The sequence below is a fragment of the Pongo pygmaeus genome, chromosome 1 (assembly GCF_028885625.2).
Source record: "Pongo pygmaeus isolate AG05252 chromosome 1, NHGRI_mPonPyg2-v2.0_pri, whole genome shotgun sequence".
NCBI lineage: Eukaryota > Metazoa > Chordata > Mammalia > Primates > Hominidae > Pongo > Pongo pygmaeus.
The window spans coordinates 67,296,641-67,320,007 of NC_072373.2; the positions used below are offsets into that span (position 1 = coordinate 67,296,641).

A 23,367-nucleotide genomic window follows, 5' to 3' on the forward strand; every position below is an offset into this window, starting at 1 on the left:
ACTTCTCAAATGATATTCTAGCACACCACGCAAGTTCAGAATTGGTGTCTGGTTCCCTATTTCCATTTAGAAACCATTATTCTCCCAAATATATCAAAACATCATTATTGCCTGGGCACAGTGGCTCATGCCTATAATTCTAGCACTTTGGGAAGCCAAAGTGGGAGGATCACTTGAGGCTGGGAGATTAAAATCAGTCTGGACAACACAGTGAGACCCCACCTCTACAAGAAAATTTAAAAATTAACTGGGTGTGGTGGTATGCACCTGTGGTCCTAGCTACTTGGAAGGCTGAGTCAAGAAGATCAGTTGAGCCCAGGAGCTTGAGGCTACAGTGAGCTATGATGACACCATTGCACTCCATCCTGGTTAACAGAGTAAGACTCTGTTTATAAAAATAATTTTAAATAATAAAAACAAAACATTATTATTGAAGAACAATAGATTTCATGGATCTCAGTATTATAAGAGCCCTTTGAGGTTAATATTGCAGAAGAAAACATAGACTATGAACTCATCAAGGGCAGAGATGGTGTATTACTCATCTGACTTACAGAAATTAGAACATGACCTAGTTATATAGTCATTGTTTTAAAACGGTTTTTAAATAGAATGTACCCACACAGGAAATTTGTGTGTAGTTTGGCAATACTTTCAGAAAGCATACAAAAAGTATTAAAAGCAATAGAAATATATGTTGGATCTAAATAAATGCAACTAAGTGAAAAAAGAAAATCTAGACTATGGAAGACCAGATATAAAATAAACAAATAAACAAAACAAAACAAAACAAAAACTCTCCCAATACAAAACACCTAGAAATACTGCATAAAAATAATATACTTTCAAAGTGAAAGTAAATTTATAAAAAATTAAGACAAAATCAATATATAGAGGTTAGAAACAATGAGGATACTAAAAACCAGAAATGTCAGTTTATAACAATACTTTAGCCACCCTAAAGGCATTTGCAGTGTTAAAGTCACAATGGGACACAAGACAGAGCCATAGGTCTTTAGAAAATGGGCAAAACATTGGACATTGCTTTTATTCTTAAGACATTTGACAATTATGTAAACAAATTGCTACTGGGGAATTTAGCAGAGCTTTTGGCAGATTCTCAGGGCAGAAGGGGGCAAAAGGAGAAGAGGCCCCGATAAACACCTTAAACTTTCAGTTGGAACTCCAAAGACTAAAGAAAACAATAAATAGTTAATCATGAAGGGAATGAGAACTAGCTTTGAAACAACTTAATCCCTGAGTAAATTAAGGTTATCTGGATGCTACTAGTTTAGTGTATGTCAGAAGTAAAAATCTTCTCTGGAGGAAAATAACTTCATCCGGAGGTTCAAATTGGCTCTACAGATTTTCACCAATGATGTTCATAAATCAAGCAGAAATAACAAGATATTTTAAAAGACTTCACCAAAAACCAAGGGGGGGAAATGGCACTTGAAATAAGCACAGAAAATTCAAATATGAACTTTAAAGTGACTATTATTAATATAGTTAAAGTAATTATAAGACAAAAAGGAAAATATCAAAATAGACAATATTATAAAAAAAGGAAATTCTAGAAATAAAAAGTTTAATGATTATAAGAAAAGTAATAACTAGTAGATGAGTTGAATGACAGATTATACACAACTAAAGAGAAAATTGTTGAACTAGGAGTTAGATGCAAAGGACATATCCAGACTGAAACACACAGAGGGGGAAAAATGAAAAATACAGAAAAAAGTATATGAAATATACTTAAAATGTCAAAAATATGTATAATAAAATTATCAGAATAGATAGAATGGAGCAGAAAAAATACTTAAGGAGATAATAACTGAAAATTCCCTAAAACTGACAAAAGATATCTAGTCCAGAAGTTCTGAAGCTACAAGTAGCATAAAACCTGAGGCATATTATAGTAAAGTTACACAAAAGCAAAGACAAAGATAAAATGTGAGAGTAAAAAAAAAAAGGGAAAAAAAAAGAACTATTTTCTTCTACTAAGCAATGTCAATGAAAACTGACAGGTGACTCCTCAAATTGAACTAAGGAAGCCAACAGACAATGGGATAACATTTTCAAAGTGTTAATAGAAAACAACTCCAAGAAGAATTCTCCATCCAGAAACTATATTCTTCAGAAATAAAAGCAAAATAAAGACATTTTTCAGATGAACACTAAAGGAAATATCAGAGGGCGTTCTTTAGACTTAAAAAAATTTCTAGATGGCAGCTTGGCAGAATAAAAATCAATGAAAAGAAAGAAACAGTTAAATATGTGAGTTAACCTAAATAAATATTGACTCATAAAACAATAATACATATGCAGTAGGAATACTGGTTTACATCAAACTTTAATATGTCAGGGATGCATTTGGAAATCTATATGGTAGTCACTAAAATAAGAAGAAAACACATGACCAGAGAAAAAATATAGAAATTATTGACCTACCCCCATTTTAATCTAAAAGAAAACTAAAAGGAAAGAAAAAGAAATATAGAACAGAAGGTACAAATAAAAAGTAGTAACATAGAGTACCAAAATGGCAGCATGGAAGGATGCTGGCTTCACTCCCCACCCACCATACCCCAGAAAAACAAAAACAAATGTACAATGCTGAGATTTTTGCCAGAAATATCCTGGAACTCAAATATAATATGAGACAGTTCCCAGAGATGCAGAGAAGTGAAAAAACTCTGAGCAGATGGTAAGAGAATTGGATTTCCACATCTGAGATACCCCTCCCCGCATTATGCCCAGCAACAGTGCATGGAAAGTTTTCCCCCAACTTGCTGTTTCTACAATGGAAAAAGTGAGATTGAGGTTTAAAAGCAGCTTCTCCACCATCTTGGGTTTTCTGTCAGGGGAAGCATCTTCATGGGAAGAATTCAGAGTGCCTGAAGGGAAATTTGTTCCTGAGGACAGGCAAAGCAGGTAAGTGGGACTACCATCCCCAGTTCTGGAAACTCTGCTCTATAGATCAGCCAAAGGAGACATCAAATCAGAGTTATTGTTCAGCAACATCACACTGTAGGAGGTTTGTCCCACAGGTCCCATAGGCACAAACCCCTAGCTAGCCTTCCCACACTGCCAGGATATTCCCTTTGGGATCCCCTCTGTTTGGGAAGAGCAGTGCTCCAATCCTTTATTAGAACTGAGGCAATTCTGAGGTTTAGGTAGCTCCTAGAGCTGAAAAGGAGGCTGTGACCTAGCAGACCAGCTTGGGCAACATGGTGAGACATCATCTCTATTAAAAAAAAAAAAAATTAGCTGTGTATAGTGGTGCTTGCCTGTAGTCCCAGCTACTTGGGAGGCAGAGGCAGGAGGATCACTTGAGCCCAGGAAGTTGAGACTGCAGTGAGCCATGTTTGTACCACTGTACTCCAGTCTGGGTGACAGAGCAAAACTCTGTCTCAAAACAAACAAACAAACAACAAAAAAAAACCTCTAAGCAAATATATTCAATATAAAACAAAACAAGCCAGACAGAGAAGACTGGAATAAATAACCCTTTAATGCAAAGACACATATGTAGACCCACAAGAAACAAGAGCAAACAGAGAACCACAATCTTCCCAAATGGATCAAAACAAGGAACCTGAAAATAACACTAAGGAGATGGTGATATGTGAGCTCTCTGACCAAGAATTCAAAATAGTAGTTTTAAGAAAACTCAGTGATCTCCAAGATAACACAGAAAAACAATTCAGAAATCCATTGAAGAAATTTAACAAACAAGTTGAAATAATAAGAGAAATTAAACAGAAATCTTGGAACTTAGAAATACATCTGCTGAAATGAAAAATTCATTAGAGGCTCTCAACAGCAAAATGGATCAAGGAGAGGAAAGAACCAGTGAGCCTGAAGACAGTCTATTTTAAAATACACAGAGGGGAAAAAAGAAGAAAAAATATAAAAATCAACAAAGGTTGCCTACAAGATATAGAAAGTTATCTCAAAAGAGAAAATCGAATTACTGGTGTTTGAGAGGAAGTTGAGCAAGAGCAAGGGATATAAGATTTATTTAAAAAAACAATAATAATTGAAAACTTTCCAAAACTTGAGAAAGAGATAAGTATCCAGGTACAGGAAGGTCAGAGAACACCAAACAGATTTGACCCAAATAAGACTACCCCAAGGACTATAATAATCAAACACCCAAAAGTCAAGGACAGAGAGAAAAATACAAAAAAAAAAAAAAAAAAAACAGAAATAGAAAAGAGGCAAATAGCATATAAAGGACCTCCAGTTCATCTAGTAACAGACTTCCCAATAGAAATCATACAGACCAGCAGGGAGTTGAGCAACATTTTCAAAGTGCTGAAAGAAAAACACTGCCATGCAAGAATATTGTATCCAGAAAAGTTATCTTTCAAATACAAAGGAGAGGTAAAGTATTTCCAAGAGAAACAAAAGCTGAGAGAATTCACCAACACTAGACTCATTTTACAAGAAGCACTAAAGGAAATTCTTTGATCTAAAAGAAAAAAACACTAACATAAAAAAAAAAAACTTAAGCAAACAAATGAAAAAACATTTGAAGGTATGAAATCTACTGATAAAATTAAGTACACAGACAAACCCAGAATACTCTAATACTATAATTATGGTGTTCAACCCACTCATAACTTAGTATGAAGCCTAAAAGACAAAGCTATCAAAAATGATAATAGCTACAGAAACTGTTAAAACATTAGTAATACGTAAATTAAGATAACTGAAGTCAAACTGTGGGAGGGGTGGAGTTAAAGTGTAAAAACTTTTAAAAAATATTTTTCTTGTTTTTATTCTTTATGATCTAAGATAGATTAACTTCTTTATAAAATAACATATCTATAAGATGTTTTTTGTAAGGCTTATGGTAACCACAATGCAAAAATCTATAATACATTCACTAAAAATGAAATGCAACAAATTAAAACATACTACAAGAGAAAATCACTTCACCTACAAAGAAAGACAGTAGGAAAAAAGAAAGGAGTTATAAAACAACCAGATAATAAGCAACAAAATGGCAGTAGTAAGTCCTTACTTATTACTTATTAATAACACTGAATGTAAATGAGCTCAATCCCGCAATTAAAAGGTGTAGGGTGGCTAAACAGATAAAGAAGACCTAACTATGCTACCTGCAAGAAATTCACTTCACCCATGCAGATGATATCGACAGGAGATAGAGACGGGAAATACTGGGTAGAAGAGGGCAGTTCCCTGGCAAAGGGCCCACTCCCAAGCCTGGAAACCCACCACCCTAAATGGGAACAGGCATTTCTGCTTTTGTGCCTGAATGTTGCCTTCTGGCCTGCCACCTCTCTCTTCCCTGTGGGTAAAGGAATGCCGGCTGTTTCCCTTCACGGAGGTCTACCCGTCACATAGGACCGGAGTAAAGCCCTGGGGCAACAAAGGCATCATTTGTTGCTGGAAGACCCCAAGACTGAACTCCATCAGCCAAGATACCTGGACTTTGCTGTGCTATCTCTTCTTTCACGGTTTGAAATGGCTCCTATCTCTTCTTTTATAATGTCAAGGATTTTGCTACAGACTGTGGCAATGACATTAAATAGAATGAGCATTTGGCCCAGCCATCAGAGGTGCAATTCAGAACGATGTGGTTTCCGTTTGGTGCGACCCTGAATCCCACCCCATGGCCACAGGGGCGCCTCTCCTTATCCTCTCCCCTTCTGGCTAGAGCACCTGGGCGAGTCTGCAGCACGTACGAGCTGCGCCCAATGGTCACGGGGGGTTGGGAAAAAACCGCGGCTGCCGCTGGCACCCTGCGTAGCCAGCTGGCCAGTGCCTCGTGTTTGCCGTGCCAGCGGAGCCATTTCCCCCATGGCTGAAGGATCCTCACTGGTCTAAACTGGCGGAAAGATATAATAATTAAAGGAACCCATTTGCTCAAAGCAAGAAGTTCTTCTCCCACCCCCCTCTTTTTTGTGTGTGTGTGCTTTAAACTGTCTTTTCTTTTCTTTCCTTCCCCCATGCACTCTGCTTATGATAGGGAGGAGCAACCCCTGCTGGCTGGTAACTGCAAATTCGCCAGGGCCCATTTGAGACTTAATCTAAACAGATCCGTGAAGCCTCTGAAATACTTTTTTTTGTCCCAAACTCGATTCCAGGCTCCAGGTTGCAGTCCTAGAAATGAAAACCAGATCTGAAGGATTCAAAGCCAGGCAACAGGCACAATGTAAATGCGCAGGACCAATTCCTGTCTACTAAATCCCTGCTTCATGAAAGGAGGCCATGCTCCATGGCATAGATAAGGCCCAGGGAACGCAAAGTTGCCAACAGTAGCGGGATGGAGGCATAGGTGCGTGCGAACAATTCCTATTCTCTAGGCCCTCCCTGCTTCACGGGTGTGGGCTGCAGTGACACCCGTGGGTGGCACCTGCCATGGTTGCTGGGACTCTGGGATGAAAAGATGGAAGAGAAAGGAGGACTGCCTGTTTTCTCTCTCCCTCACACCCTGAGTTTTCACTGAAAGAAGGAGGGAAATGAGGGACACTTCTACTTTCCTGTCTTTCAAAATGGGCAACCAGCTCTCTTCACCACCCCCAGCTTATACTCCTCTGGAGTGTATCCTGAACCCTTGGGACTGCTTTGACCCTCAGAATCTGGAGAAACAAAATGCCTCATATCCCTCTGCACAAAGCTTTCACCAAATTATGAAGGATTGGCTTGGCCTCAGGAAGGAACCATTCATTTCGATACCATCTGGCAGCTGGACCTTTTCTGTAGAAAAGGTCCTATCCAGCTTCAGTCTCATGCTTGCCCCCCCTCCTAGAAGTCCTCCCTGTAGACAAGCCCCAGTCTCACTCTTGCCTTCCAAGAGATGCCTGGTGAATTTTGTTTTAGTAGGGTCCAGGTCCCCTTCTCTCTACAGGACTTGAAGCAAATTAAGGGGTATCTTAGCAGGTTTCCAGATGACCCTGACGGATACACAGAGGTTTTCCGGAATTTAACCCAAGTATTTGCACTCTCCTGGAGAGACGTGATGTTACTTTTGAATGGGACCCTGAGGAACACTGAGAAGCAGTCCACTCTGCAAGCGTCAAAGAGATTTGGGGATGAGCTTTGTATCATATATAGCATCAGGGAAGGGGGTGAACTTTATCCAACTGGAAGAGAAGCAGTACCAGTGAATGACCCTAAATGGGATCCCAGTGACGAGATGGGAGACTGGAACAGGGGACTCTTTCAGGTATGCATAATGGAAGGCTTATGTAGGACGAGGACCAAGCCTCTCAATTACAGCAAGCTATCCATGATAGACCAGGGATTTAATGAAAATCCCACTGCAGGCTGGGCACGGTAGCTCATGCCTGTAATCCCAGCACTTTGAGAGGCCAAGGTTGGTGGATCACCTTAGGTCAGGAGTTCAAGACAAACCTGGCTAACATGGTGAAACCTCATCTCTACAAAAATACAAAAATTAGCCAGGCATGATGGCAGGTGTCCGTAATCCCAGCTACTAAGGAGGCTGAGGCAGGAGACTCGCTTGAACCCAGGAGATGGAGGTTGCAGTGAGCCAAGATCACACCATTGCACTCTCATCTGAGCAACAGAGCAAGACTGTCTCAAAAACAAACAAACAAACAAAAAGATAGAGAGAGAAAAGAAAATCTCATTGCCTTCTTGGAGAGGCTAAGAGGGGCCTTGGTAAAGTACACCTCTCTATCGCCTGATTCTGTCAAGTGACAGCTAACCCCAAAGGATAAATTTATTATTCAGGCAGCCCCTGATATAAGGAAGAAGTTGCAGAAATAGGCCCTGGGACCAGATAGTACTTTGGAGAACCTCCTGAAAGTGGCTGCCTTGATCTTTTACAATAGAGATAGGGAGACACAAGAAAGAGGCAGAAGCTTTAAGAGCCACCATACAAGTCCACAAACCCCAGAATTCCCAGAATGCACCTGTTAACTGCTACAGATGTGGCAAAAACAGTTATCTCTCTTCTAAAGTTTAACTGTTCCCATACAAGTTTTAATTTCTTTCACTAGGGAAAAACAGCTTGGGGTGCAAGTTGTTAGTATATTTCACTTCTTTTTTCTGTAATCTTTGGCACTAGATTCTTTCCTTGTATAATACACATGTTTAACCCATGCATACTTAACCTTATAAAACTTGTTTTTTTCTCTCTCACCTAGGCCATCAAATTCCAAATGTTCAGGCAACCAGAGCCTCAGAAGATGGCTTCGTTTTGCCAGAGACCCTTAGATAGATCGGGGAGGAATCTGACTTCTGTTTTCCCCAAAACAATGCCCCCTGTCAGCAGGAAGTAGCTAAGATTGGTCATCGTCCATATTCTAATGGCAGTTAGATGTGCCTCTTCAGAGGGGGAAAATGATATCAGCAGGAGACAGAGAAATACTGGGTAGACGAGGGCAGTTCCCTGGCAAAGGCCTCACCCCTAGGCCTGGAAACCCACAACCCTAAATGGGAACAGGCATTCCTGTTTTCGTGCCCAAATGTTGCCTTTTGGCCTGCCATACCCCACCCCATCCTGTGCCCATATAAATCCCAAACCCCAGGCTCCATGGACAGACAAACAGAAGGGCAGAGGAGCAGAAGAGTGGCATGGCAGAGAAAGAGAGGAGAGAAGGAGCATCAGAACGTTGAGAGGAGTTCAGCTGGGGACAGTCAGAAAGAAGATCAGCCATGGGGTAGCGAAACTCCAGGGAAAGATCATCTCCCCACTCCATCCCTTTTTTCAGCTCCGCATCCATTCTGCTGAGAGCCACCTCCATCATCCAATAAAATCTCTGCATTCACCATCCTTCAAATCTGTATGTGACCTGATTCTTGTTGAACACCAGACTAGAACCTAGGTACAAAGAGGGCACTGAGCTGGTTAACACTTAAGCTGTCTGTGGATGGTAGAGCTAAAACAGCACTGTGGCACACACAGTGGGGCTTTGAGAATCACAGGCACCCACCTGTAGAAGCTACCGTGGGGCTGGAGCCCAAAAGCGCTCGCCCTGGCTCCTGCACCTGCCTGTCTGCGTGCCCCTCCTCCTGTAAGGGGTTTGAGCATGCAGCAGCCGAACAGATGAGCCACACCCCGTTGCACCTTCTGCAGTGGGGGGGTCAGGGAACTCTCCCATTTCACATATACAGACTGAAAGTGGGGGCATGGAAAAAGATATTCCATACAAGCAGAAATAAAGAGGCAAGAATAGCTATACTTACATCAGATAAAATAGACAACATATCAAAGACGGTAAAAAGAGACAAAGAGAGTCACTATATAGTAATAAAGAGGTCAACTTAGCAAGAGGATAAAACAGTTATAAATATCTATGTGCCTAAAACCGGAGCATCAAAGTACATAAAACAAACATTAATAGATATAAAAGGAGAGAAAGACCGCAATACAATAATAGCAGTGTTAGAACTGATAAACAAATCCAGTAAGGTTTCAGGATACAAAATCAATATACAAAAATTAGTAGCATTTATATACACCAACAGTGAACAATCTGGAAAATAAAAAGGAATCCCATTTATAATAGCTACAAAAATATAAAATATATAGGAATCAATTTAACCAAAGAAGTGAAAGATCTATACAAGAAAAATTACAAAACGCTGATGAAAGAAACAAAAAAGAAGATATACACAAATGAAAGGTTACTCCATGCTCATGATTGGAAGAATTAATACTGTTGAAATGACAATACTATCCAGAGAAATTTATAGATTCATCCTATCGAAACACCAATGACATTCTTCAGAGAAATTTTTCTAATCCTGCAATTTATATGAAATCACAAAAGACCCCCAAATAGCCAAAGCAATCCTAAGCAAAAAGGACAAAGCTAAAAGCATCATACTACCTGGTTTCAAAATTTACTACAAAGCTACAGTAACCAAATCAGCACCATGGAAACAGATACATAGACCAATGGGACAGAACACAGAGCCCAGATATAAATCCATGCCTTTACAGCCAACTCATCTTCAACAAATGTGCAAAGAAGATAAAATGGGGAAATAACAGTCTCTTCAATAAATGGTGCTAAGAAATCTGGATAACTGGACAGGCGCGGTGGCTCACACCTGTAAGCCTGTAATCCCAGCTCTTAGGGAAGCCGAGACGGGCAGATCACCTGAGATCAGGAGTTTGAGACCAGCCTGACCAACATAGAGAAACCCCATCTCTACTAAAAATACAAAATTAGCTGGGCATGGTGGCGCATGCCTGTAATCCCAGCTACTTGGGAGGCTGAGGCAGGAGAATCTCTTGAACCCGGGAGGCAGACGTTGCGGTGAGCTGAGATTGTGCCGTTGCACTCCAGCCCGGGCAACAAGAGCAAATCTCTGTCTCAAGAAAATAAAGAAAGAAAGCTGGATAACTATATGGAGAAGAATGAAACTAGACCTCTATCTCTCATCATATACAAAAATCAAATAAAAATGTATTAAAGACAAAAATCTAAGACGTGAAACTATAAAACTATTAGATGAAAACATTGGGGAAATGCTCCAGGACATTGGTCTGGGCAGACTTTTTGTGTAAGACTTCAAAAAAAAAAAAAAAAAAAAAGCACCAGCAACCAAAATAAAAATATACAAATAGGATTACATCCTAATATTTATTCACAGTAACAAAAACAATTATCAAAATAAACAAGCAACTCATAGACTGGGAGAAAATATTTGCAGACTATCCACCTGAAAAGGGATCCGTAACCAGAATATATAAGAAGCTCAAACAACTCAATAGCAAACCAAATAATCCAATTTTAAAATGGGCAAAAGATCTGAATGGACGTTTCTCAAAAGAAAACATACAAATAGTCAACAGGTATATGAAAAAATGCTCAACATCACTAATCATCAGAGATATGCAAATCAAAACTATGAGAGCCGGGCGCAGTGGCTCACGCCTGTAATCCCAGCACTTTGGGAGGCCGAGGCGGGTGGATCACCTGAGGTCAGGAGTTCAAGGCCAGCCTGACCAACATGGCGAAACCTCATCTCTACTAAAAATACAAAATTAGCTGGGTGTGGTGGCAGGCACCTATAATCCCAGCTACTCAGGAGGCTGAGGCAGGAGAATCACTTGAACCCAGGAGGCGGAGGTTGCAGTGGGCCAAAATCATGCCATTGCACTCCAGCCTGGGCAACAAGAGTGAAACTCCATCTCAAAAAAAAAAAAAAAAAACCACCACCAACAACCACCACCACCACCACCAACAAAACTACAATGAGACATGATCTCGTCCTAGTTAAAATGGCTTTTTATCAAAAAGACGGAGTAACAGATGCTGGTAAGGTTGTGTAAAAAGGAAAACACCTGCACATTGTCGGTAGGAATGTAAATTAGTACAGCCAGTATGAAAAATAGTATGGAGGTTTCTCGGAAAATTAAAAATAGAACTACCATGTAACACAGCAATTCTATTACTAGGTATATAGTTTAAAGAAAGAAAATCAACATATCAAAAAAACATCTGGGCTGGGCATGGTGGCTCACACTATCAGCACGTTGAGAGGCTGAAGTGGGTGGATTGTTTGAGCCTGGGAGTTCGAGATCAGCCTGGGCAACATGCCAAAACCCCATCTCTAAAACAATAAAATAATTAGCTGGGTGTGGTGGCATGTGCCTGTGGTCCCAACTACTCGAGGAGGCTGAGGTGGGAGGATTGCTTGAGTCCAAGAGGTCAAGGCTGCAGTGAGCCATGATTGCACCACTGCATTCCAGCCTGAGTGACAGAGACAGACCCTGTCCCAAAAAAGAAAAAAAAAAAATCTGCACTCCCATGTTCATTGTAGTACTATTCACAATAGCCAAGATATGAGATCAACCTAAGTAATCATCAAAAGATGAATGGATAAAGAAAACGTGGTACATATACACAATGGAATTATCCAGCCAAAAAAACAATTATCCAGCCACAAAAAAGAATGAAATCCTGTCTTTTACAGCAACATGAATGCAACTGGAGATCATTATGTTACGTGAAATAAGCCAAGCACAGAAAGACAAATATCACATGTTCTTGCTCATATTGGGAGCTTAAAAAGGGATTTCATGAAGACAAGGAGTATGATTGGTGGTTACCAAAGGCTACAAAGGTTAGGGGGAAGGAGGAAAGAAAGAAATTGATTAATGAGTATAAATATATGGTTTGATAGAAGAAATAAGACCTAGCGTTAGAAAGATGAGCAGGGTGAGGCCAGGCGTGGTGGCTCATACCTGTAATCCCAGCACTTTGGGAGGCCGAGGCAGTCAGATCACCTGAGGTCAGGAGTTTGAGACCAGCCTGACCAACATGGAGAAACGCCATCTCTACTAAAAATACAAAATTAGCCGGGCATGGTGGCACATGCCTTTAATCTCAGCTACTTGGGAGGCTGAGGCTGGAGAATTGCTTGAACCCGGGAGGTGGAGTTTGTGGTGAGCCAAGATCGTGCCATTGCACTCCAGCCTGGGCAATAAAAGTGAAAGTCTGTCTCAAAAAAAAAAAAAAAAAAAAAAAAAAAGAAAGGTGAGCAGGGTGAATATAGCAATATAGCTTACAACAATCTATTGTATATTTCAAGCTAGCTAGAAGAGAAGAATGTTAATGGATCCAGTGCAAGGAAAAACAAATATTTAGGATGATGGATATCCCAAGTATACTAATTTTATCTTTACAAATTATGTGAATGTGTTTAATTGTCACATGTACCCTAAAACTATGTATGTCTATTACAGCAGCAGTTAAAAAAAAAAACTTAAAATGGTAAGGTAGAATTTTAAACCCAATGTATAAGTAATCGTATCAAATGTAAGTGGACTAAATATGCTTACTAAAAGGCAATTGTCAGATTGGATTTAAATGGAAACAAAAATATAAGAACTAAGATTAGGCTTAAAAGGGGCTTAGCTTAAATATAAAAACAAAGGGATATTAAAGAATAAAAAGATGAGATAAAAGGTAATGACTATCAAAAGGGAGACAAAGACTATAAAGCAGGAAGTGTTATTAGAGAAAAAGAATTATTCTAGCAGGAATCTATAATTCCAAATTTGCTTGCATCTAACAATGTAGACTCAAATAAAGCAAAAATTGAAAGTACTAAAAAGATAAATGAAAAAATCCAGAATGGGAGATTAGTAATGTCTCTTCTAACTGATAGCAATGAAAACCAAAACTATCAGTAAAAATACAGAAAATGTGAATGTGTTTAGCCAAATACACCTAACATATACAGAATACTGCACTCAACATTACATGTCTTATAGACATTTAAATATAATGAGAGTATCACAAACAACTTCATGTCAATATATTTGAAATGTCAAATGAAATTGCCAAATTCATAAAATATACAACATACTAAAATGGCATAAAAAGAAATAGAAAATCTAAGCAGTCCTATATATTTTGAAGAGATTAAATCTGTGATTAAATTGAGATTGAGATTGAGGCAAGGGTGTCTCAATGTAATGCCACATCTATCTAAAAAGGTAATGGAAGACCTAGTAAGAGCAATAAGGTAATAAAGGAAAATCAAATATATAAATATCTTAAAAAATGAAACTCTTTATTCACAAGGGACATAATTGTGTGTATCAAAGGAATTTGCAGATGAACTTGTAGAATTAGCTAATTCAGTAAAGTTTTGAAATACTGGTCTATTACATAAAAATCAATTACATTTCTATATGCCAGACAATGTTAAAAATAAAACTTTAAAAATTTACAAGCACATCAGAAAACATTTATAAGCACATCAGAAAACATCAAAGGTCTAGAAATAAATATAATGGAGATATATAATAATATTAAGTGGAAAACTATAAAAATTATTAGTTTTAAATACAAATTAATGAATACATGAATAAATGGAGGAGTATGCCAAATCCATGGATTAAAAGATATAGTAGGAAATGATATCACAGAAAATGGCAAAGGAGGGAGCTCTCAGACTTCATCCCTCCACAAAAGCAACTAAGGATATGACAAAAATGGTGAGAATCAGAGCTTTGGAGAATTCTTGAATCTCGTCAAGAATTTATGACAACCAGGGAAAGTCTTGGTGAAGAAAGATGAGGATGCATTGTGGTAAAGAAAGTGTGGCATTTTAAATTGTCCACATACCCCCCACCACCAGTCTCCACATCAGTGGTGGCCATGATGACAGCAGCCCATATTGTAATGCAGGTTGTTAGTGCCAGAAGGCAAAATATGAATCTTATTTTCAAAAAATTGTGGTTGTTTGTTTTGACCTAAAGTTATCTGGCTCCCTGAACAACTGACACAAGGACTCGCCTTTATTTTGCCATACTTGGAGTGTTTCCAAGGCTGGGGAGGCTTCCCAAGTGAAATTACTAAAAGAGTTTAAGGACACAAGTATTGACCACCACAGCTTGGGCCTAGGGACAACAGTTGGGACAGCATTTGACAGACCAAAAAGCTGGGAAAAGATGAAGTTGGGGAAGGATACATATGGGGTAATAAAAGTTTTCAAAGCTTGTATGTATACCAGAGAATGAAGAAGTCCATATACATACCTAGAACTGGATGTATGCTCAGAAAAAGCATTAGAAGACCCAAAACTTTTACCTCTGGCTGAAATTTAGTTTCCAGGCAAGTGAGGAGTGAAGGCTAAAGAAGAGTTATATAAGTGGTCTAGCTAGCTAAGTGTTGAAAGAGCATCACAACACAGAGCCAATCTACAAAGACCGGTAATTTATTTTTTTGTTCTTTTGTTTTCTTTTTTGGCTTCAAGAATTTAAGGAAACTGTCAAAACACTACATGACCACAGGCTAACAGAACTAAGACTTCAGTGGCCACATATGACAAAGAATACAGACTTTACAAAAATAGTTGAGAAAAGTCACTAAATAAACAAACAACACCAACCCCAAAGGCAGAACAACAAATCCTGGGGAGTTTCTAATTTCCTTGGGAGAATCTAATTTCCATAGTTGCTACATTATAATATTAAAAAGTCCAGTCTTCTACAAAAAAACTATGAGGTATGCAAAAAAAAATATGGCCCATTCACAGGAAAAAAGAACCAATGGAAATTGTCCATGAAAAGTCCAGCCATTGTACTTACTAGTCTTTAAATCTATTGTCTCAGATACGCTCAAAGAGCTAAAGGAAACCATGAGCAAAGAAAGTTACAAAAACCCGGCAGAATTATGTCTAACCAAAAGAGAGTACCAATAAAGAGAAACTGGCTGGGCATGGTGACTCACACCTGTAATCCCAGCACTTTGGGAGGCTGTAGGCGAGCGGATCACCTGAGGTCAGGAGTTCGAGACCAGTCTGGCCAACATGGTGAAACCCCGTCTCTACTAAAAATACAAAAATTAGCTGGGCATGCATGGTGGTGTGCACCTGTAGTCCCAGCTATTCAGGAGGCTGAGGCAGGGGAATCGCTTGAACCCAGGAGGCAGAGGTTGCAGTGAGCCAAGATTGCACCACTGCATTCCAGCCTGGGTGACAGAGTGAGACTCTGTCTCAAAAAAAAAAAAAAAAAAAAAAAAAAGAGAGAGAGAGAAATTACAAAAGGGACCAAATAAAAGTCTGGGGGCTGAAAAGCATGATAACTTTGTTTTTTTCAAAACTTTTAATTTTTGTGGATACTTAGGTGTGTATATTTATGGGATACATAAGATGTTTTGATACAGCCATGCAATATATAATTATTACATCATGAAAGATGGAGTACCCATCCACTCAAGCATTTATCCTTTGTGTTACAAACAATCCAATTATGTTCTTTTAGTTATTTAAAAATGTATGATTAAATTATTATTGACAATAGCCACTCTGTTGTGCTATCAAATATTAGGCTTTATTCATTCAAACTACTTTTTTGTACCCATTAACTATCCTTATCTCCCCTCACCACCCTACACAATCCACCCTCCCACCACCCCACAACTACCCTTCCTAGCTGCTGGTAACCATCCTTCTACTCTCTATCTCCGTGGGTTCAATTGTTTTGATTTTTAGATCCCACAAATATGTGAGAACACTCGATGTTTGTCTTTCTGTGCCTCGCTTATTTCACTTAACATAATGACCTCCAGTTCCATATGTTGTTGCACATGATTGAATCTCATTCTTTTTATGGCTGAATAGTATTCCATTGTGTATAGGAGCACATTTTCTTTATCAATTCATCTGGATTCATTTCTTTATCCATGTCCATCTTAATGTTGTTCATGATAGCCAAGATTTGGAAGCAACCTACACGTCCATCAAGGTGGACGTGTAGGTTGCTTCCAAATCTTGGCTATCATGAACAGTGCTGCAACAAACATGGGAGTGCAGATAACTCTTCAACAATTGATTTCCTTTCTTTTGGGTATACCTAGTAGTGGGGTTGCTGGATCATATGATAGGTCTATTTTTAGTTTTTTGAGGAATCTCCAAATTGTTCCCCATAGTGGTTGTACTAATTTACATTCCCACCAACAGTGTGCAAGGGTTTCCTTTTCTCCACATCCTTGCCAGCATTTGTTATTGCCTGTCTTTTGGATATAAGCCATTTTAACTGGGGTGAGATGACATCACATTGTAGTTTCAATCTGCATTTCTCTGATCAATGATGTTGGGCACCTTGAAAAGTACATTAATTTTGAGCTAAAGGAAAATAAAAACATCACATGCCAAAACCTATGGGATGCAGTGAAAACACTGCTCAAAAAGAAACTTATAAATGCAGATATTAAAAAAGAAGATACCAAGTAAATAATCTAGCCTTGCAGGTTCAGGAACTAGACAAAGAAGAGCATGCTAAATCTGTTTTTGTTGTTGTTTTTTAGAGATGGGATCTTACTCTGTTGCCTAGGCTGGAGTACTGTGGCATGATCATAGCTCACTGCAACCTCAGCTTCCTAAACTCAAGCAATCCTCCCACCCCAGCCTCACAAGTAGCTGGGACTACAGGCATGTGCCACTATGCCTGGTTAATCTTTTAATTTTTTGTAGAGACGAGGTCTCAGTATGTGCTCAGACTGGTCTCAAACTCCTAGGTTCAAGGTATCCTTCTGCCTCGGCCTCCAAAGTGCTGGGATTACAGGTATGAGCCACTGCACCCGGCCAAGCTAAATCTAAAACCAGCAGAAGAAAGGAATAATAAAGACTAGAGTGGAAGTAGACAAAATAGGGAGTAGAAGCATCTACTCTTTGAGAGCAATAGAGACCATCAACAAAAACGACAGCTTTTTCTTTTGAAAAGATAACAAAATTGACATTTAGCTAGACTTAACAAGAAAAAAAGGGAAAAGAATTAAATTATTAACATCAGAAATAAAAGTGAAGACATTACTACCAAACTTACAGAAATAAAAAGGATTATAAGAGACTACTATAAACAATTTTATGGCAACAAATTAGGTAATCTAGATAAACAAAGTTCAAAAAATGCACAAACTTCTAAAACTGACTCAAGAAAAAATAACAGTTTGAATGGGAGATTGAACCAATAATCCAGAACCACTCAACAAAGAAAAGCTCAGGACCTAATGACTTCACTGGTAAATTCTACATAACATTTCAAGAAGAATTAACATCAATTCTTCTTAAACTGCCAAAATATTGAAGAGGAGGAGATGCTTCCTAACTCATTCTGAGGTCAACATGATCCTAATAATAAATCAGACAAAGACAACCCACGAAATCTATGGACCAACATTCCTTATGGATATAGATGCAAAAATCCTCAATACAACGTGAACATATCAAATCCAGTAGAATATTAAGGAGGTTACACATCAAGGCCGGGTGTAGCGGCTCACGTCTGTAATCCCAGCACTCTGGGAGGCAGAGGCAGGAGGATCACTTGAGGTCAGGAGTTCAAGACCATCCTAGACAACATGGTGAAACCCCATCTGTACTAAAAATTCAAAAATTAGCCAGGCTTAATGGTACACATCTGTAATCCCAGCTACTCAGGAGGCTGAAGCAGGAGAATCGCTTGAACCTGGGAGATGGAGGTTGCAGTGAGCCAAGATGCGCCACTGCACTCCAGCCTGGGCGACAGAGCAAGACTCCATCTCAAAAAAAAAAAAAAAAAAAAAAAAAAGAAAAAGGAAAAAAAAAAAGAAAGAAAGAAAGAGAGAAAGAGAGAAAGGAAGGAAGAAAATCATCTCAATTGACGGAGAAAAAGCATTTGACAAAATCCAACAGTCTTTCATCATAAAAATCATCTAACAAACTAGAAATAGAAGAGAACATCCTCAACATGATAAAGGGCAAAGTCACAGGAAACATTATAGTCAATGGTGAAAGACTGAAAGCTTTGCCCCTCAGCTCAGGAAGAAGACAAGCATGCCTTCTTTCACTGTTTTTATTTAGCATTGTACTGGAAGTTCTAGCCAGAGCACTTATGCAAGAAAAGAAAATAAAAATGTCCACATTGGGAAGGGACAAACAAAGCTATTTTATTCAGAGGTGACATGTGACACGATCCAATGTATAGAAAATTCTAAAGAATCCACAAAATACTATTAAACCTAGGAAACAAATTCAGCAAAGTTTTAGGATACAAGTTCAATATGCAATGATCAGTTGTATTTCTATATACTCACAATGAACAATCTGAAATGAAATAAAAATAGTTCCACTTACAATAGCATCAGAAAGAATTAAATACTTATAAATGTAATCATGAAAATGTAAAACTTGTAAATTAAAAATTACAAAGTATCGCTGAAAGAAATTAAAGAAGACTTAGAGAAAAATATATCCTGTGTTCATAAATTGGAAGACTGAATATGGCAATGCTACCCAAAATGATCTACAGATTCAGTACAATCTCAATCCAAACCCCAATGATTATTTTTTGAAAAAATGGAAAAGTTGGTCCAAAAACTCACATAGAATTGCAAGCTATCCCAAATAGCAAAAACAACCTTGAAAAAATAAAATTGAAGGACTCACATCTCCTGATTTTAAAACTTACTATAAAACACAGTTATCAAAATAGTGTGGTACTAGCATAAAAATAAACTTAGAGATCAATGGAATTGAATTTTGATTCCAAAAATAAAACCATACATGTACAGTCAATTTATTTTTGACTAGCATGTCTACACCATTCAATGGGGGGAAAGAAGAGTCTCTTCAACAAATGGTGCTGGATCAATTGGCTATTCATACACAAAAGAATGAAGTCAAACTCTTTCCTCACGCTGCACAAAAAAATTAACTCAAAATGAATGACAAACTTAAATGTAGATGCTAATACTTTAAAGCTCTTGGATAAAACAAAGAGGTAAATCTTCAAGACCACGGATTTGGCAAAAATTTTTAAATATGACACTAAAAGCATGAGCAAAAAATGAAAGAAAACACAAATTGGACTTCACCAAAATTGAAAACTTTTGTGCATCAAAGAACATTATCAAGATAGTGAAAATACAGCCCACAGAATGGAAGTAAATATTTGCAAATCATATATCTGGTAAGAATCTAGTATCTAACTTTTCAGACAAGCAAATGCTAAGGGAATTTGTTGCCACCAGACCTGCCTTACAAGAGGTCCTTAATAGAGTGCTAAATATGGAAATGAAAGACTGTTATTGACTACCACAAAAGCACACTTAAGTACATAGACCATTGACACTATAAGGCAACTACAAAATCAAGTCTGCATAATAACCAGCTAATGAGGACAGAATCAAATCCACACCTATCAATATTAACCTTGAATGTAAATGGCCTAATGTCCCAATTAAAAGGCACAGAGTAGCAGGCTGGATAAACAAGCAAGACCCAACTGTTTACTATCTTTAAGAGAATCATCTCACATGCAATGACACCCACAGGCTCAAAGTAAAGAGATGGAGAAAAATCTACCAAGCAAATGGAAAACAAACAAAAAAGGCAGAGATTGCTATTCTAATTTCAAACAAAACAGTCTTTAAATCAACAACAATCAAAAAACACAAATAAAGGCATTACATAATGGTAAAGTTTCAATTAAACAAGACTTAACTATCCTAAATATATATGTGTGCACCCAATACAGGAGCTCCCAGGATTATAAAGCAAGTTCTTAGAGACCTGCAAAGAGACTTAGACAATCACACAATAACAGTGGGAGACTTCACACCCCACTGATGGTATTAGATCTTTGAGGTAGAAAACTAACAAAGGTATTCCAGACCTGAACACAACACTTAACCCAAATGGATCTAACTGGCGTCTACAGAAATCTTCACTCCAAAACAACAGAACATACATTCTTCTCATCTGCACATGGCACATACTCTGAAACTGGCCACATAAGAGCCAGGTGCTGTGGCTCACGCCTGTAATCCCAGCACTTTGGGAGGTTGAGGCAGGAAGATCACCTGAGGTCAGGAGTTTGAGACCAGCCTGGCCAACATGGTGAAACCCCATCTCTACTAAAAACACAAAAATTAGCCAAGTGTGGTGGCGGGCACCTGTAATCCCTGTTCTTCAGGAGGCTGAGGCAGGAGAATCGCTTGAACCCAGGAGGTGGAGGTTGCAGTGAGCCAAGATCGTGCCATTGCACTCCAGGCTGGGCAACAAGAGCAAGACTGTCTCAAAAAAAAAAAAAAAAATTGGTCACATAATCAGCCATAGAACAACTCAGCAAATTAAAAACAAAAAACAAAAAACTGAATTCAAACCAACCACACTGTTGGCCCATGGCACAATAAAAATAGAAATCACTAAGAAAATCACTAAAAAATCACTCAAAACCATACAATTACATGGAAACTAAACAATCTGCTCCTGAATGACTTCTTAGTAAACAATAAAACTGAGGCAGAAATCAAGAAATTCTTTGAAACCCATGAGAACAAAGATACAACATATCAGAATCTCTGGGACACACACATTCTTTAGCTCAATCCACTAAAAAGATCTGATTGCAGTGACACTCCAATAGCAATGAGTTAATCTAGTTTCTTGATTTTGGCTTTTAAGCATCATTCTCTAAGAAAAGGAATGAGGCTCTTCAAATAAACGACTGATTCTAGAGCTGGAGCAGGGAAAGTAGAAGATGCACCTGGGAGGCATATACAAAAAAGCAAGGGCATGCTCGAGAGACATTCCAAAACGAGACATAAGCAGCTTGAAATGGGTGCCACTTACCAAACTGGGGAAAATTTGAGCACCAAAATAATCACAGTAATGAATTATAACCCATTGAATAAAAAAAAAGAGTTCATACAGATATAAATTAATGAATTAAGAGTGTAAGAATGAGATATTTACATAATTTTAAAGTACACCCCCCATAATACTTATTAATCATGAAAGGAAAAATAATAAATTTATAACAAAGAATCCTGGCAGGTACCACATTAACCAAATGATCAAAGAGAAGATCAATGCCTATAATCTCAGTGCTCTGGGAGGTCAAGGCAAGATCCCTTGAGGCCAGGAGTTCAAAAACAGCCTGGAGAACATAGTGAGACCCCATTTCTACAAAAAGAAGGGTGGGAACATCATCAGTAATGGAACAAAGCAAAATCGTGCACCACTTGCTGCAATGAAAAGAACTGCAATGATATTTCTGAATAACCTGAATGCATAACCTGAATCTAATCATGAGAAAACATCAAACAAAAATGAAAGGACCTCTGTAAAAATAGACTTGGAATCTTCAAAAGTGTCAAGGATATAAAAGTCAAAGAAAATCTGAGTAAGATGACATTCAATAAATATTGAATTTTGTCTGAAAATTAAGTGGTAGTAATGTATCGGTGTTAATTTCCTGATTCTGATCATTGTATTGTGGCTTCATGGGAGAATGTCCTTGTTTGTGGAAAATATACACTGAATTATTTGAGGATGATGGGGCATTAGGTTGACAGCTACTGTCAAGTGGTTCAATAAAGGATTTTTTTCCTGTACTTTTTTTTCTATAAGTTAGTTGTTATTTTCAAGAGAAAACAGCAATTTTTATTTTCAGATATATATGTATATATCTGTCTCCTGAAAAAAAATATATATCTCCTGAAAAAGATACACAGACACACACACACACACATATATATCTCCTGAAAAATATATATCTCCTGAAAAAGATACACAGACACACACACATACGCGCACACACACACACACATACACACAGTCTATTATCTATCATCTATCTATCTATCTTTCTTTCTATCTCTTTTTCATTCCTATCATAAAGAAGGACAAGAAGCAGTTCACATTGATGCAGGATGGACAGCATATATATTTACTGTCTTGCCATTATTATATTAACTTTTCTATCCTCTAACATAATGTAATTCAATGGACCCCAAACCATCTACTCTGCAGAATATTACATTAGTCCACATTATCAATAGTATCATATACATTGTATCACATGTATCATATACATTGGGCAAGATAAACAATAAAGGCTAAGCATTTTGGGGGCCTTAGTAAGACACGTATGCTCCAGAGGTGAATAAATCCTGCCAAGACTGAAGGGTCCACCATATCAGTAAAGGTTCTAGAATCCAGTGTGATCTGGTGCATATTTGGACATCCTCTCCAAAATAAAGGATATAGATTGCATCTTGCATCTTTCACTGCTAAGAAAGAAGCATAAAATCTGGTAGACTTCTTTATGTTTCAGAAACAGCATATTTCACACTTGAAAATACTTCTCTGAAATATAAGGCTGCCAGATGTTAGGGGGACCCAGAGTAGGAAAGTAATTTTGCTGCAACTTAAGGTTCTGGTATAAATAGCCCTAACACTTAGGTCATACAACACAACAGATCCCATGGTTTTAGGAGTGTCAGTAGTGGGAAAAGACAATGGAGTTTATAACAGACCTGAAAAGGATAATCTTGAAATAGATCCGTAAAGTTCTGGAGTAAGGCCATGTTATCTGCAGCAAAAAACTACACTGTTCACAAAATACTTCAATGTGCTATTGAGCTATGGCAAAGTAAGAGAGCCTGTCCATGTGATATCAAGTAAGCATACAGACAGACCTACCCATCTGATACGGTTTGGATCTGTGTCCCTGCCCAAATCTCATGCTGAAATGTAATCTCCAATGTTGGAGGTGGGGCCTGGTGGGAGGTTATCAGCTCATGGGGCGGTTTCTTATGAATGGATTATCACCATCCCCTTGGTACTGTCCTCACCATCATGAGTGAGTTCTCATTATATCTGATTGGTTAAGTGTGTAGCACCTCCCCGTTTCTTCCTTTGGCTCCAACCACATGAATTTCTGGCTCCCCCTTCACCTTCTGTCATGACTGTAAATTTTCTGAGGCCTCCCCAGAAGCCAAGCAGATGCCAGCATTATGCTTCCTGTATAGCCTGTGGAACCATGAGCCAAATTAAATATCTTTTCTTTATAAATTACCCAACCTCAGGTATTTCTTTATAGCAGTGTGAGAATAGATTACTATACCATCA

General features: G+C 38.3%; 1 protein-coding gene across 1 annotated transcript in view; it reads right to left on the reverse strand.

Annotated features, from left to right (window-relative positions):
- RGSL1 (regulator of G protein signaling like 1) overlaps positions 1-23,367 on the reverse strand; it is a 114,579-nt gene that overhangs the window by 45,525 nt on the left and 45,687 nt on the right. The gene's annotated exons all lie outside the window — the stretch shown is intronic.